This window comes from Hyperolius riggenbachi, chromosome 11 (assembly GCF_040937935.1).
Source record: "Hyperolius riggenbachi isolate aHypRig1 chromosome 11, aHypRig1.pri, whole genome shotgun sequence".
NCBI classification, from domain to species: Eukaryota; Metazoa; Chordata; class Amphibia; order Anura; family Hyperoliidae; genus Hyperolius; species Hyperolius riggenbachi.
In genome coordinates, this window is record NC_090656.1 from 29,928,271 (window position 1) to 29,945,005 (window position 16,735).

Consider the following 16,735-nt stretch of genomic DNA (forward strand, 5'->3'; position numbering starts at 1 on the left):
TTTATCTATCCTCTCCAGTCAGAGAACGGAGCTTCCTAGAGCAAAGTATTTAATGGCTGTAATTCCTTATCAGCAGTCCGACTGGATCCCGACTGGATCAGTTGCATAGCTGAATATTAACTCTTTCAGGCAGAGAAAGAAAAGCATCACAGCATATTATTTTGTGCGCTTGGCTCTGTACATACACATGTCTATCTCATCACATGCCACTGGATACCCGAGGTGACATGATGAGATAGAAATGTGTATGTACAGTGCCAAGCACACAAATAACTAGGCCGTGTTCCTTATTTTTTCTCTGCCTGAAAGAGTTAAATATCAAGTATGTAAGTGGCTGACTCAGTCCGGACTCAGACAGGAAGTGACTACAGTGTGACCTTCACTGACAAGAAATTGCAACTATAAAACACTTTCCTAGCAGAAAATGGCTTCTGAGAGCAGGAAAGAGATTAAAAAAAAGTGTCCATAGTTCATAGATTTTAGCTCTGGCATACTTCTATGAATGTGTCATTGAGCAAAAACAATAAAAACATTTAAAACTTTAGATTTACACATAAAATAAAACTGTGGAATATCTTAAAAAGTAATTTTTTTAGTAGAAGGAAGGTAGATACAATTGTTAATTTCATTCGTTTATTTTCGCCTCGGGTGTTCTTTAACCTCCCCAGCGGTATGGACAGAAATGTCCATCCATAAAAACATGCTGTGAACAGTATAAACGTGCATACACATCAATACTCTCCTGCACTGTATACTAGATCCTTGCTTGACACATTTTGGCAAGTTACAGGAAAAAAAAAGTTTTAAAAATAAATTTTATCACTTTTTGTAAAGAAATCCTGGGAAAATTGAACGCCGGGGAGGTTAAGGTTTTTTTAACACCTGTTCAACACATTTTCAGACCTTGTTCCGATTGCGTTCTGTTCCTGTGGCCGTCAGTGTTGGGAGTTTGATACTTTTTTCAGATTCCAGTGCGTTGGACGTTTTTGTTAAGCGCTTTTCTAAGCGCTTTTTCAGAGCAATTCCGTTTTTTCACTTCCTGACGCCGGTCAGGAAGTAAACTCTGATCCGGAAAAGAATAAATACTATGTATTTATTCTTAAAAAACGCTCAAGCAATCGCTGCACAAAGCGATTTTGTGAGCGGTTTGCGTTTTTCCTATACCTTCCATTGAGGCAGAATCGCCTCAAAAATGGCCCATGCAGCGCTTTTCTGAGCGGATCGGAAACAAACCGCTCAGATGTGAACTCTCTCATAGAGAATCATTGCACAAGCGCTTTCAGGGCGATTTTGAAAAATCGCCAGCGCTTAAAAGTCAAAACCGCTCCTAGTGTGAACAAGCCCCATTCTGTTTCCTCATAGGTTACATAGCTGTGGTGAGATTGGATAATGACTGCATCTAACGTCACCCTACAATGCCTAAGCTCCGCCCCAGATGCCTTTCTGCACAGCAGTATGACTTACACATGAGGGGGAAGTGTGCTCCACATGCTTACTATGCAGTGTGTGAGCCCCTCAGGAAGAAGAGAGGCCAGAGCCGCCCATCAACAGCTGTCTGTCTTCCTGTTGCTCTGGCACAGGGCGCCGGAATTGGCACCATGACAATACAAACAAGAATTGCCCTGTGCACGCTTGTTAATGGGCGACAGCGCACACACGCATGCAGACATCAGCAGTGGCAAAGGCCTTCAAATCTTAATGGGCTCATTAGCATAAACAGCTTTGTGAACAGCAGGAAGCCAGCGACACTAGCAAACCAAACAAGAGTGTTGGCAGCTCTCATGCAGCTCCGGGGAACCCCGGCGGAGGTCTGTGCCAACCCCGTCATCCACGCGGCGGGCCCAGGAGCCAGGCCCCTCCAACGCTGCCGACACTCTGATGCGAGAGACAAATCCCCATATTGATCCAGTCCCCGGCCACATCACAGCCTTTTCACAATCCTATTGATTCTTCATTTGTAGAGTTTATCTGGAAGCCAGGAGGTCTCTGGTGATGGAGAATGGTCAGGAGCTGGCCGACACACGGCCTCTCGAGCGCCTCTTATGCTGCGTTTAACCAGAAAGGCGGCAGCTTGTAAACGATGTGGGGACAGCCGCAGATTTACGCAGACAGGCCAGACACAGGCCTGGAAATGTACAGACTAGTAATGCTACATGGGCTGTTTCTGTAGGCTGTGATTGAATGTAAACTTAAATTAATTATAAATACAATATATTAAAGCGGACCTGAACTCAGAACTTCCCCACTGCTTTAAAAGATAAGCAACAGCATAATAACCTTTACAGGAAAAACATTTGTTACAGCTGATACAAATAAAAAATCTGCACTGTTTCTACTCTCTGATTCATGGAAGCAGACATATTGTTTACAGCCTGTGCTTTCAAACGAGCTTATCTGCAATCTCTGCCATAGCAGTCATGTGACAGGGGAGAAATCAGATTACAACTAAATGATTAGTCACAGATGAGGGGGGATTAGACCGGCTAAACTCTCTAAATACATACAGTGTGGATTTCTCTAGGTTTTCCCTTCTGTCCTGTGCAAGAGTTCAGGTCCACTTTCAGTGGCACAGAGTAAGCAGAGGGAGGGCTTCATTCTTACCTCATTTACTTGGGGATTGAATGGATTAGGATTGCCAAACTGGGATTAGGAAGGATGCTTTGCTGGTCTATAGTAATTATCTGCACTGCGTGTATCGGAGGAAACATTTGGAATCCGCAGGTGAGTGGAGATACAGATAGATTATATAATATCTCTAGCTCAATTAAGGCTGGTTTCACAGTGGGACGTTGCGTTTTAGGGGACGTTATGGTCGCATAACGTGCCCCTAACGCAACGCCTGGTGGTGTTGGAGCAGGACGCTACCAAGAGCCGCGTTACAAGCAGCTCTTGGTGCGCCTGCTCTGTCGGAGGCACTGCGGAGACCACGTGAGCGGAACTCTCCGCAGTCACGTGGTCCCGCCAGCCAATCCGCGGCCGCTCCAGGATGTAAACACTGCAAGTGCAGTGAATAATAAGTAGCCATGTGCCTGGCTACGTAGCGGCCTCTCCCGCCTCCTCTCCGCCCATAAAATGAAAAAAAAAAACCCTACTGAGCATGTGCAAACAGTCTAACGCGGCTTAGCCGCGTGTAAAGTACTGCATGCAGTACGTTATGTAGACGTGCTGCGTTACAATGTAACGCAACGTGGGCACTGTGAACAGCCTATTGAGTTTTCATTGCTGTGCGTTGGGGTGCGTTACAGGCTGCTCCAACGTGCGCCTGTAACGTCTCACTGTGAAACCAGCCTTAGGGTTACAATGGTGAAAAATAGTAAAAAAAAATAAAATTTTATATACAGAGATAAAATATACATTTCTCCCAGAGTAAAGTGCACTACAAATTACTTTTTTCCTATGGTGCTGATACTTCCAGTCTGTAGTAAAAAGCGGACACATCAGACAGGTTTTGGACTAGTGCATCGCCTCATAGAGGATTCTCATTATCTTTTACAAAAACACTCCCTGGAAAGCACCTATAAAAAGATGTCAGGAAGTCAGTCAGGAAGCGAACTCTTTGAACCGGAATAAATACAATGTATTTATTCTTAAAGAGAACCCGAGGTAGGTTTGAAGAATATTATCTGCATACAGAGGCTGGATCTGCCTATACAGCCCAGCCTCTGTTGCTATCCCAAACCCCCCTAAGGTCCCCCTGCACTCTGCAATCCCTCATAAATCACAGCCACGCTGCTGACAAACAGCTTGCCAGAGCTGGCTGTGTTTATCTCTATAGTGTCAGTCTGCTGCTCTCCCTGCCTCCTGCAGAACTCCAGTCCCCGCCTGCATCCCTTCCCTCCCTGCTGATTGGAGGGAAGGGACGGGGGCAGGGACCGGAGCTATGCAGGAGGCGGGGGAGCAGCTGAGACTGACACTACAGATGTAAACACAGCCTCACAGCACGGCCGTGATTAATGAGGGATTGCAGAGTGCAGGGGGACCTTAGTGGGGTTTGGGATAGCAACAGAGGCTGGGCTGTATAGGCAGATCCAGCCTCTGTATGCAGATAACATTCTTTAAACACACCTCGGGTTCTCTTTAAAAAACGCCTGGGAAATCGCTTTGCAAATCGCTTTTTCAAGCTCTTTGTTATTTCCCTATACCTTCCATTGAGGCAAAACGCATCAAAAAATGGTACAGGCAGCGCTTTGCTGAGTGAATCGGAAACTAACCGCTCAGATGGGAACGCTCTCATAGGGAATCATTGCACAAGCGAATTGAGGGCGATTTTCAAAATCGCCTGCACTTGAAAAAAGCCCCAAAATGCTCTAGTTGTGAATGAGCCCTCAATGTGTGAGTTTTGTTCCCTATTCTATCACCATTATTGGTCATCTAATCGGTACGTCTGACTTCAGATGACAGGTCTGTGTTAAATTACGGAGATTAGATTGTCAGCTCCTCTGGCGACAGAGAAGCATACGGCTGAATGTAGAGTATAAAGAGCTGCAGATTCCGCCGACACGATATAAACACTGAAATATTAATCACTCTCCCTTTGTATAAATCACAGCTGAGAACATTACTCATCCCCAGATAACAGGCCTCCCATTGTGGCTTCAGGAGGGTTCTAGCTGCTCTTCCTACATTAAAATGATTCCTGCTGAGTTTGTCTTAAAGCAGCCCTAAAATAAGAGAAATACGGTGCCTGCCATCTTTACTCCCATTTCCGAAATACCAGTTCCCCACACCTGGAACAAGCATGCAGCCAGCGGAGTCACTCCTGGAACAAGCATGCAGCCAGCGGAGTCACTCCTGGAACAAGCATGCAGCCAGCGGAGTCACTCCTGGAACAAGCATGCAGCCAGCGGAGTCACTCCTGGAACAAGCATGCAGCCAGCGGAGTCACACCTGGAACAAGCATGCAGCCAGCGGAGCCACACCTGGAACAAGCATGCAGCCAGCGGAGCCACACCTGGAACAAGCGTGCAGCCAGCAGAGCCACAACTGGAACAAGCATGCAGCCAGCGGGGTCACACCAGGAACAAGCGTGCAGCCAGCTGAGTCACACCTGGAACAAGTGTGCAGCCAGCGGAGTCACACCTGGAACAAGCGTGCAGCCAGCGGAGCCACACCTGGAACAAGCGTGCAGCCAGCGGAGTCACACCTGGAACAAGAGTGCAGCCAGCGGAGTCACACCTGGAACAAGAGTGCAGCCAGCGGAGTCACACCTGGAACAAGCGTGCAGCCAGCAGAGCCACAATTGGAACAAGCATGCAGCCAGCGGGGTCACACCAGGAACAAGCATGCAGCCAGCGGGATTACACCAGGAACAAGCGTGCAGCCAATGGGGTCACACCAGGAACAAGCGTGCAGCCAGCAAGGTCACACCAGGAACAAGCGTGCAGCCAGCAGAGTCAAACCTGGAACAAGCATGCAGCCAGCAGAGTCACACCTGGAACAAGCATGCAGCCAGTGAAGTCACAACTGGAACATGCATGCAGCCAGCAGAGTCATACCTGGAATATAAGCATGCAGCCAGCGGTGTCACACCTGGAACAAGCATGCAGTCAGTGGAGTCACACCTGAAACAAGCATGCAGCCAGCGGAGTCATACCTGTAACATAAGCATGCAGTCAGTGGAGTCAAACCTGGAACAAGCATGCAGCCACACCTAAAACAAGCATGCAGCCAGTGGAGTCAGACCTGGAACAAGCATGCAGCCAGTGGAGTCACACCTGGAACAAGCATGCAGCCAGTGGAGTCAAACCTGGAACAAGCATGCAGCCAGTGGAGTCAAACCTGGAACAAGCATGCAGCCAGTGGAGTCAGACCTGGAACAAGCATGCAGCCAGCGGGGTCACACCTGGAACAAGCATGCAGCCAGCGGGGTCACACCTGGAACAAGCATGCAGCCAGCGGAGTCACACCTGGAACAAGCATGCAGCCAGCGGAGTCACACCTGGAACAGGCATGCAGCCAGTGGAGTCACACCTGGAACAGGCATGCAGCCAGCATATTAATTCCTGGAATGTACATAACATTTCGGAAACTGTCCCAACACCATTTACTAGTAAAATTGACAAATTCTGCACAGAAATATCCCCCCCCCCCCCCCTATTTCTTGAGTTTGCAGCGCAGGTTGCCAGTAAAGCAGAGACAGTCACAGTGCAGTTTCTGGGCTGGGATGATCAGGAAGAGGACGGTGAAGGGTTAAGTGCGTTGATGGCCTCTGATAATTCCGAGCTTGTCCTGTATTTCATTTTATCCTCTCGTGCTGCTGATAAGCAGGTTTTACCGGAACTGACACGGTCACAGGCAGCAGAATTCTGACTGGCCTGCAATGAGCTAACAAATTCATTTTCATTGATCAGAAATCAGCAGGGCAGTAAGTGATGGGAAATTCCATTAGGCTCAAGCACCTGGTTTCCCATCCTCTCTCCTGCAGGGAGGGCCGAGGAGGAGCACATCCCGTGTCCTCAACTCCTGTCCTTTCCCAGAAACCCTCCTAACTTATCGCACAGCCCTGCAAGCTGGCATTTCACACTGCGGCAGCGGCCAAAGCAATATGGAGGCAGGAGCGGGCAAGCATGCGGCGCCGCTACTGGGGGGGCGCGATTACCAAGGCAGGTGCAAGGCGATACCTGCTCAGCACAGCCAATCAGGTTTCAACTGCAAATCCTATTTTTCCCTGGATGCTATCAAAACAAGGAAGAAAAGCAGAAAAAAATGCAGTATGCAGTACCGATTAAAAATCGCAAATCGAAATCGTATGTAGCGTGCAAGAGGCAAAAAAAAAAAAAAAAAAAAAGGCGTCCCAACGACACTACTTTTTTTGGGGTTTTTTTTTTTTTTGTTTGTTTTTTTAAAGCTAGCGTTTCTAAAACCGCTGTAAAAGCTTTTTTTTATCAATCGCAAACGTGGGTCCTGAGCCATTTTCGGGGCAGTTGCACTTCAATGCAAGGTATGAGAAAAATCGCAAAATTTGCTTTAAAAAAAAGGTCAGTTCCGGGTCAGAGTACACTTCCTGTTTGTCTGCACACACAAAATCGCACAACACATACATAATCACTTGTAAAAAAAATGAAAATCACTCTAAAATGCTGACAAAAACAAAATCAATCACAAAAGTGTTTGCGATTTGAAGTGTGAACTAGGCCTGATGTCGATTATCGTGCATGTAAGTCGTTCATATAGAACGATTAACAATCGCTCCATTTAAACTACTTACATGTGGCAGATTTTACACTTCTGGGCCCAGGTTTTTGCACCTAAATAATGCAAGGGCAATGACTGGTTCCCGTGAGAAACCACACCAGATTTCTATGCGTCCGAGTCGATAAATGATATCCAAATATCTTTTGAATTACTTTTTCTCTTCCTAACAAATATATGTAAAAACTGTTTCATATAAATTATCTCATCAGTGTTTAATACTAGGTACGCACAATGCAATTTTCTGACAGATTTACTGTCAGAGCGACTATTTCCAGCATGTCCAATCTGATTGCCAATCGATTTTCTGTTCACTGCTATGGAAAAATCGATCGGACCTGTTAGAAATTGCCGACCTGACAGTAACTATGTCAGAAAATTGCATCAAATGTACCTGGCATAAAGTTTTCAAGACAGGATAGGCTGCTAGTCAGCATGGGGCGTGGCTTCCAACAACAGAGCAATCACTGTCCACCTTCAATGACCATGTGACTTAGGTGGGGTTTAGACTCAAAGAGTGTGCGCAGGTAAGTGTCAGTCTATGAGAAACTCTGAACAAGATGGTTTCTTGTTCTTTCCCAAAAGCACTTTTTTTTTATACATAAGGAAATAACTATTAGGCATCCCTATTCTAACAGAATGTTCTAACAAACGCATAGCGGCTGAACCGGACCTGTAAAGAATGGCCCAAGTGGCGCTGCGTCGGCTTGTGCTGAAGGGGTTAGCCAAACACGGCCCACAGCGGAGCTGTTAATGGTAATCGATAGCGCTGAGATAATACACCAGCCTCAGCCACAATATTGATCGCTGGGAAGATGATAAAACTGTTTATTAGGATAATTGCAGGGACCCTTTAAAAAAATCCCTTCCTGGGCCGTGAAGGGGGGGGGGGGGATGCAGAGCGACATGGAACGCGACGGCACACCTGCAGGCTGGGGGAAGGGGGGAGGGGCGTCGCTGTTTGGACACGGTTTCTTTTCCCTGGTAACACCTGTTTATATCATTGTCACAGTGATTAGGTTTAATTAGGACTTGGCGCGGGCTCGCTCAGCTGGGGCACATCGCTGCCTGCTCTCAATGACGGAAACGCCGGCGGCTGCAGCAGCTCTCGCCCTGGTCGCGGCTCCTTCCCTCTGCTACTTCAAAGTAAATCGGAAAGTTAAATGAAGATTCCTAAAAAAAAAAAAAAAAAAAAAAGAGGAAGAGAGGAGGGGGTGGGGGTCCCCCAGGCGATACACGACCAGCAACCACAGCACACTGCCCTGACACATATGCCGACCAGCCAACAACAAGCACCCCTCCGGGCAGAGGGATCCAAGGTCCAGCCAGCGCTGTGTCACCCATCACACGGCCGGAGGGTGTCAGAGGTGACGGCTGTGTGTAAGCTGCTAAAAATACACCAAAATGTGCCGACTTCCTCCTCCACCAATGGGAAGCCTGGAGCAACGCTTGTCATCTCACGGGCCTAAAGGGGAACTCTGCAACATGTCGCTGAATAAGAGCACCTGACAACCTTTTACAACCATTAATCGGCTGCAAAACTGCTAAACCCCCAACTTTTGGAAAAAAAAAACGTTGTCTTTTTATTTATTTAGGTAATTAGTGTGGAAAGGTTTTAAAACTCCTTATGGGGCTTTTATTCATCTCTGTGACCCCTCACACACACAGCAGAGGAAAAAAAGGGGGGGGGGGGGGGTTTGTAGATGGGGAAGTTCAGATTCTCATTTTGTTTTTACTGTTGTCGCTCTCCCAGCACCAACACAGCTCAAAGTCACGGAGGCTCCAGGCACAGGAAGGGGAGGAAAAACCTTGCCACTAGGGGCACAGACCGCAGTAAAAACACAAAACTGCAGCCCCGCCCCCACAAGGCACACACACACACACACACACACACACTATCTAAAATCAACACACACAAAACCAGCACAATTCAGGTAAGTGCTTAAAGGACAACTGTAGAGCTATGGGGGCTGCCATATTTATTTCCTTTTAACTACCTAAAGACCGCCCCACGCCAATGGGTGTGGACGCGGCGGCAGCCCCAGGACCGCATAACGCCAATTGGCGTCAAGTCCTGGGGCACTGATTTGCATGAGATCGCGCGCACATCTCCTGCTTGAGGGGTGGAGCTCCGCCCCCTCTTCAGTCTCCGAGCGATTGCCGCTCGGAAGACTCTTAGTCGGCGAAACCCGGCAGTCGCCGCTCGGAGAATGAAGAGGGGGCGGAGCTCCACCCCTCGAGCAGGAGATGTGCGCGCGATCAGCAGCAAGCGCTTTACTGGGGACAACCGTGTGACACAGCTGTCCCCTTGGGGAACAAGAGAGCGATTGGCTCTCATAGGCAGAAGCCTATGACAGCCGATCGCAGGATTGGCTGGCTGGGGGGGAAGGGAGGAGTTTACAAATATTAACAAAAACGAGGTGTAGCAAAAAAAAAAAAATTTCAAAATCAGATCCCACCAACAGAGAGCTCTTGTGTGCCGTGTTGTGCGGCCCTGCAGCTTGGCCTTAAAGCTGCAGTGGCCAATTAACAATAAATAGGCCTGGTCTTTAGGGGGGTTTAACAATGCAGTCCTCAAGTGGTTAAGCATTACCAGTTGCCTGCCTGACATATTACCTAAAAAGTGCAAGGACAGATTGAGGCTTTTCTAGCTCTATCTAGCCCTATTCAAAGCAGCCCATACACGCATCAATTTTCCCATTGATTGAATCGTACAGAAAATCTCAGTCTATTAAAGTGGTGCAAAACTCGGATATAATCATTCATTCAATAAAAAATGTGTTTTCCTACTTTTTATTACCCATACAGATAGATTTGCTTTTGTGCACAAGTAATATTGTCCGTTTACAAATTACAAATTCCCAAAGCACAATCTGCTCTGAAAGCTGCCATTGCATTTTATTGCATAGCTGCTGTATTTATATATCAAAATCTATCTAGTGATCACTTCTCAAGCTCTCTGCTTCTACAGCAGAGAGAGCTCCTTTTCAGCACATCTAGGAATGTATACTAATTGTAGCAGACAAAGAAATGTAAACAAAAGATCATGTTATCGCCTCTTCAGATGCGGCAGTGACCTTTCCATTGAAGAATAAAGTGCTGTGTTTAACTGTTTGAATGCTGTTCTGCTAAAAATAAAAAGGTTTGTGGTAGTTGATTTTATGCTGTAAATCTTTTAGAGCAGTGAAGAAATACTGTGTTTCAACCACTTTAAAGGGCAACTGAAGTGAGAATAATATGGTGGCTGCCATATTTATTTCCTTTTAAACAATACCAGTTGCCTGGCAGCCCTACTAATCCTCTGCCTCTAATACCTTTAGCCATAGACCCTGAACAAGCATGCAGCAGATCTGGCATTTCTGACATTGTCAGGTCTGACAAGATTAGCTGCATGCTTGTTCCTGGTGTTATTCAGACACTACCGCAGCCAAATAGATCAGCAGGGCTGCCAGGAAACTGGTATTGTTTAAAAGGAAATAAATATGGCAGCCTCCATATACCTCTCACTTTAGTTGTCCTTTTAGGGGAAGGGCAGGAACGGTGGTAGATCAATTGCCCATAGCGGTATACTACATGGCTCAGAAACTCACTGGGAAATCTGTATCACAGGCTGGTGCCAGGGCTCCTGACCAGGCACTGTGGAAAGCAAGCTTCTAGACAAGGCCAGCGATAAAGTCCTACGCAGGACCATGAGATGACACCAGGCCTGAAGAGGCATCTTATGCTGCAATAATAATAATAATAATAATAATAATAATAATAATACTACTAATAAGTCGATTTTGTGGATAGCAATGCATGTTAATCTGACACGTTGGAAATCGAGAATAATTGTCAAGGACAAAAAAAGTGAAAGCAATTATCTGAGGAGAAAAACTGTAAAACTAATACGTAAAGTACAGCACTGCCGAACGATTCTAACGATCAAACAGGAGCTAAACAATAAAAATAGAATTCAACGTACATCTTCACATCATTTGCAGACGCATTACAAACAGTCAGATAAAATCTGCCATCGTTATTATGTGAACAATGATTGGTCATGCCAATATGTGATCCAGATGATTTGGAGAATTATAAATAAGAGCGGTCAGGTAACATGTTGTCCCCGCCAGCGGCTGCACGACTCTCTCTGAACCGCGCATGAAGTCGGGATCTCCCAGGGAAAAATCGAGGAGCGGCCAAAGCAGTTTCTCCAAATCCCTCTTTGTCTGGACGGTAATTAATATTATAATCCGTAGGTAAGATGCTGTAAGCCCTCGCAGTGGAGCACAGCTGGGGGCCCATCCCCCTGACCCAGTGCCACAACCTGCCCAGCTTCTGCCCCCGCAAGTGCCTGTATGCAATAAGATCACATTGCTGCCCCCCCCCCCCCCCCCCCAATAGCTGCGGCACCAGTGATAGGACCCCCGGGGTTACTGCAAGGAAAAATTTAAATTTGTTAAAGCGGACCTGAACTCAGAACGTCCTCTCTGCTCTAAAAGATACACAGCATAATAACCTTTAACACAAAAAACCATTTCTTTATTACAGCTGATACAAATCCTACATAAATCTGCAGGTTGTCTACTTCCTGATTCATGGAAGCAGAGATATTGTTAAAATCCTGTGCTTTCAAATGGCCTTATCTGCCATGGCAGTCATGTGACACAAGGGAGAGATCAGATTACAACTTGCGATTAGACACAAATGAAAGGGAATTAAACAGGTTCTCTAAATCCATACAGGGTACATTTCTCTATGTATTTCTTCAGTCCTGCGCAAGAGTTCAGGTCCATTTTAATAGCATGAGCAAGGAAGCCTGTACAGAGACCGATGGAGGCCACCATTGCAGCCTACAATTGTATATAGCAGAGCCGGACCATCCATAAGGCAAACCTAGGCAGTTGCCTAGGGCCTGGAAAAAAAATATAGGGGCCTAGTGAAAGCTAGTCTTTAGGAAATCTTACTAAAAAAGCCAGGTGACCATCAGCAGTGGGCAAAAACTGCTATCTTGCCTAGAGCCCCATTTCATTTAAAGAACCACTGTCACGAAAATTCGTAAAATGTAAAGTACATGCGAACATATACAAATAAGAAGTACATTGCTCCCAGAGTAAAATGTGTTATAAATTACTTTTCTCCTATGTTGCTGTCACTTACAGTAGGCTGTAGAAATCTACAACATATGAACAGATTTATCCGCACCCCTAAATAAGATTGGTGTGCCGGCCTCAGGACAATTACAGCCGTGTGTGATCAAGCAGGGAGAGAAAAATCCTGAACAAATGGGCCGCACCACCATTGAATGTAACAATCTTTATTAAACACTCTGTATAAACAGAATAAAATCATTTAAAAGGAGAAAAGCTGCCATGCAGCACCACCACAATACAATAAATGTGGACAAAAAGGATCGACAATGCCTCACCACGGTTTGAAGAATGTTATCTGCATACAGAGGCTGGATCTGCTATACAGCCCAGCCTCTGTTGCTATCCCAAACCCCCCTAATGTCCCCCTGCACTCTGCAATCCCTCATAAATCACAGCCACGCTGCTGACAAACAGCTTGTCAGAGCTGGCTGTGTTTATCTCTATAGTGTCAGTCTGCTGCTCTCCCCGCCTCCTGCAGAACTCCAGTCCCCGCCTGCATCCCTTCCCTCCCTGCTGATTGGAGGGAAGGGACGGGGCAGGGACCGGAGCTATGCAGGAGGCGGGGGAGCAGCTGAGACTGACACTACAGATGTAAACACAGCCTCACAGCATGGCTGTGATTTATGAGGGATTGCAGAGTGCAGGGGGACCTTAGTGGGGTTTGGGATAGCAACAGAGGCTGGGCTGTATAGGCAGATCCAGCCTCTGTATGCAGATAACATTCTTGAAACACACCTCGGGTTCTCTTTAATATACGATAAGCCCTGTACGCTGTATAGATTGTCAATAGGGTTCAAATATTTAACCCAATATAGAACAATGCCACACCCGGGTCTCAATACCTAAAATAAAGTGCGATTGCCTAAATACATAAGCTGTAAGACCACAGTGCAAGTGGAAAGTGACAGTTAACTATGCTCAAGGAACATAAATAATGATAGTGACGTATGGATCAGAAATGCAAAGGGGTAAATATACATACGTATACCGGTCTGGGCATGTCAGCAGCTGCGGGATGAGGGCGGTGGGAGGCACACAGAACGCTCCACGCGTGGCATGGTTCAAAAAGACCACTTCCTCAGGAGCCATTTCTTGATCAGGCTGTAGAAATCTGATGGAACAGACTGGCTTCTCATGTGTTTTATTAGTTTTCAAAAGCATTTTGTGAATGACAGTTGCTCCGTCCAACTGCCAAATAAAGAGTGTGCAGCAAGCAGGGAGGCTGACCAGCATCATAGTATAAATCCTTTGCAGGGAGTGTCTTTATAAAGAATAACGGCCATGCTAAGCATCCCCCATGAGGACATGAGCTGATCCAAAACCTGTCAGTAATGTCAGATTTCTACTACTTACTGCAAGTGACAGCCTCATAGAAGAAAAGTAATTTATGGCTCATATTACTCTGGGAGAAACGTACTTCTTATTGGTATGTGTTTTATATGTATTTTACACTTTTTGGCAACAGTGGTCCTTTAAATCCATCTCTGCTTGGCAGACATATTGGAGATACCAGCAGCCTAGCGAAAGGCAAATAAACAGAGGCGAGCAGGCAACTAAAGATGCATACTGACACTAGATATTCATTGGCGAAAAGCACCATTCATGATCATTTCAGGTGAAAAAAGTGCCACAAAGAAGACAGATGCTGTCTGGAGCAGCCCCCTCCCCCCCCCTCTATATAGCCAGATTAATCTCGGCCAGGCATTAAATCATAGCTGCCACAGCCTGACAGCGCCCCCCTTCCTCCATAGGACAGGATTTGTGTCTGAACAATCATTACTAAATGATCCCATGATATAATCATTTCCAGGCAAGTTATAAAGTACGCGTTACAGGCTTAAAGAGGAACTGTAGTGAGAATAACACTGCTTATTTTTTTTCCTTTTAATATTTTTTTTCAAATTCATTTATAACTTAGTCAATGCTTGTCCCTTGTAAAATCTTTCCTCACTCTTATTTACATTCTAAAATTTATCAGAGGATCTTTATTGCTGTCAGGTGCATCTCTGCAATGTTCATTTACTGAGAGTTCCGAAGAAGCCAGTAGTGGTCTAGGGTTAAGCTTATAGTAGAGTGTTTGTGTGGGGGAGTGCTTCAGGTTAGGCATCAGGTAGAGTGTCTGTGCACGGGGGGGGGGGGGGGGGGGGTGGGGGGAGCTGTGAGGCACTAGGACAGGAGTGTCAAACTCAAATACAAAGTGGGCCAAATTTGAGCTCTGGGACCAAGTGGTGGGCCGACCTCAATATCTAGTGGCCACCTCTCTCCCCTCATCTATACAATTCCCTGGTGTTTCAGTGGTCCTCCCTCCCCTATACAGTTTACTGGTGTCTGGTGGCCCCTTTCCCCCTCCTATACAGTTCCCTGGTGTCTAGTGCTGTCCCCTCCCCTATATGGCTTTCCTGGTGATCTAGGGCTTACACTCCAATACAGCTTCTCTGGTGGTCTACAGTGGGCCAAACATAATGCAAAGCGGGGAAACCACCTGAGGGCCAAATCTGATGGCTCCGATGGCCAGATTTGGCCCATGGGCCGGAGTATGACATGTATGCTCTAGGGGGGATGGTTAGGGTTAAGTGGGGAGGTTCTGTGTGAGAGTACAGTAAGGTTTAGTTATATAAAAAAAAAAGTTGGTATTGTATGAACTTCTTTACACTTTAATAGTAGATCGGCACATTTACGGATGTTCTACTATAGGCTTTCCTGGGCGCCCAAATTTTCAGGCGTCCTTTTATTAAAGAGGATCTGTAACGTCAAAACGTCCCCTGGGGGGTACTCACCTTGGGTGGGGGAAGCCTCCGGATCCTAATAAGGCTTCCCCCGACCTCCTCCGTCCCTCAGGGGTCTCACTGCAGCCCCCCGTGCAAGAGGACGTCAATATTTACCTTCCCGGCTCCTGCGCAGGCGCTCTTGATGGCTGTCGGCTCCGAAGTAGGCGGAATTACCTCATCGCCGTCGGGTCTGCTGTACTGCGCAGGTGCAAGTTTCCGGCGCCTGCGCAGTAGAGCGGACCCGACTGAGATCGGGTATTTCCGTCTACTTCGGAGCCAAAAGCAGCCACAGCGCCCCCCGCTGGAGCCAGCAAAGGTAAATATTGAATTTACAGTCGGGTCTGTCGCCGGCTGTTCGGAGGGCTGCAGCGAGACCCCTGAAGGACGGAGGACGTCGTGGGAAGCCTCATTAGGATCCGGAGGCTTCCCCCACCGAGGTGAGTATCCCCCAGGGGATGTTTTTGATGTTACAAAGTCTCTTTAAGTATTCCGACTTCTGTGCCTTTTCCATTGTAGGCTCGGATTCTATTGGTTGGGTAGGACAGATTCCCCCATGTTAAGGTGTCCATTATTGGTACAATTTTTGTGATTTTTACAATCGAAAGTAATTGGAAGGCAATTATCGATTGTTCCCATAAAACGTGTCAATTAGGGCATTTTCTCTTCCAATTGACCACAGAACTATTTTACATCGATTTTTGCCACACACTGTGCAGCTATGTGTACAATTTGATTGTAAAAAATTGCATCAATAGATTGCAACTGATGAAAAAAATTCTACCGGTAATGGGCACCTTAGACCCGGTCAGAACACGTGGCGCGGCACAATCCTACACAGGTGGCACCCATACCTGCAGCAGGTACAACGCGGCTTACGAGAATTAAACACAAACCCGCGGAGCGTGAGCGTAACCTAGCTGGAGTATTTGGTAGCCCGGGCTCCCTGGCTGCTTCCAAGTCTGCATGTAATCCGGGCCACGTCAAACCGCCGGCAACGCGCCAAACTGACGCTGGGTGTGAATAAGGGAAAGGTGAGTCTGGCCAGGTAGGAGAGGGGTAGGAGAGTGGCTCAGTCGGGTCCACACCTGGCCAGCAGTGGGAAGATTTCCCAGAGCGTGCGTCTCCCGCCCCTCCTCTACCTGCCCAAACCTGTTGTACGAGCAGCACTGTGCCCCAACTGATCTCCATCTGCCTGTGAAGTCACTCCCCCTGGGAAAGGACACGAACTTGGCTGTCGAGTCATCACTGTGTCAGGAAGTCAAGCCTTTTCTGGAGCGCTCCCAAGTCATTTCCTAGACAGATACCTCAGCGAGGCTGTGTGAGCAAACACAGCACAAGCAAACACACAGTCCGCAACATACACACAACAACAATCATCACGCAATACAATCTGCAAACACACAACACAATAACAATCTAACAATACAAACAGAAACAAGCACACAACAACAATCATGCAATACAATCCGCAACACTACAACCTAATAACAATCTAACACACAATTCAAACAGAAACAACCACACAATAAAATCATCATACAATACAATCCACAACACACCACAATAACAATCCGCAACACACACACACACACCACAACAATCATGCAATACAATCCCCAACAATCAATAACAATCTGCAAC

The 16,735-nt window shown here is 46.7% G+C and overlaps 1 protein-coding gene across 12 annotated transcripts in view; it reads right to left on the reverse strand.

Moving 5' to 3' along the window:
- ZFHX3 (zinc finger homeobox 3) overlaps positions 1-16,735 on the reverse strand; it is a 1,434,500-nt gene that overhangs the window by 111,482 nt on the left and 1,306,283 nt on the right. The window contains exon 1 of one of the 12 annotated variants that reach the window (XM_068259594.1): positions 13,309-13,463. The exons of the other annotated variants lie outside the window; for them this stretch is intronic. The gene's annotated coding sequence lies outside the window, so the exon portion shown is untranslated. Of the gene's footprint in view, positions 1-13,308; positions 13,464-16,735 lie in introns of those variants that run through there. 12 annotated transcript variants of the gene reach the window in all.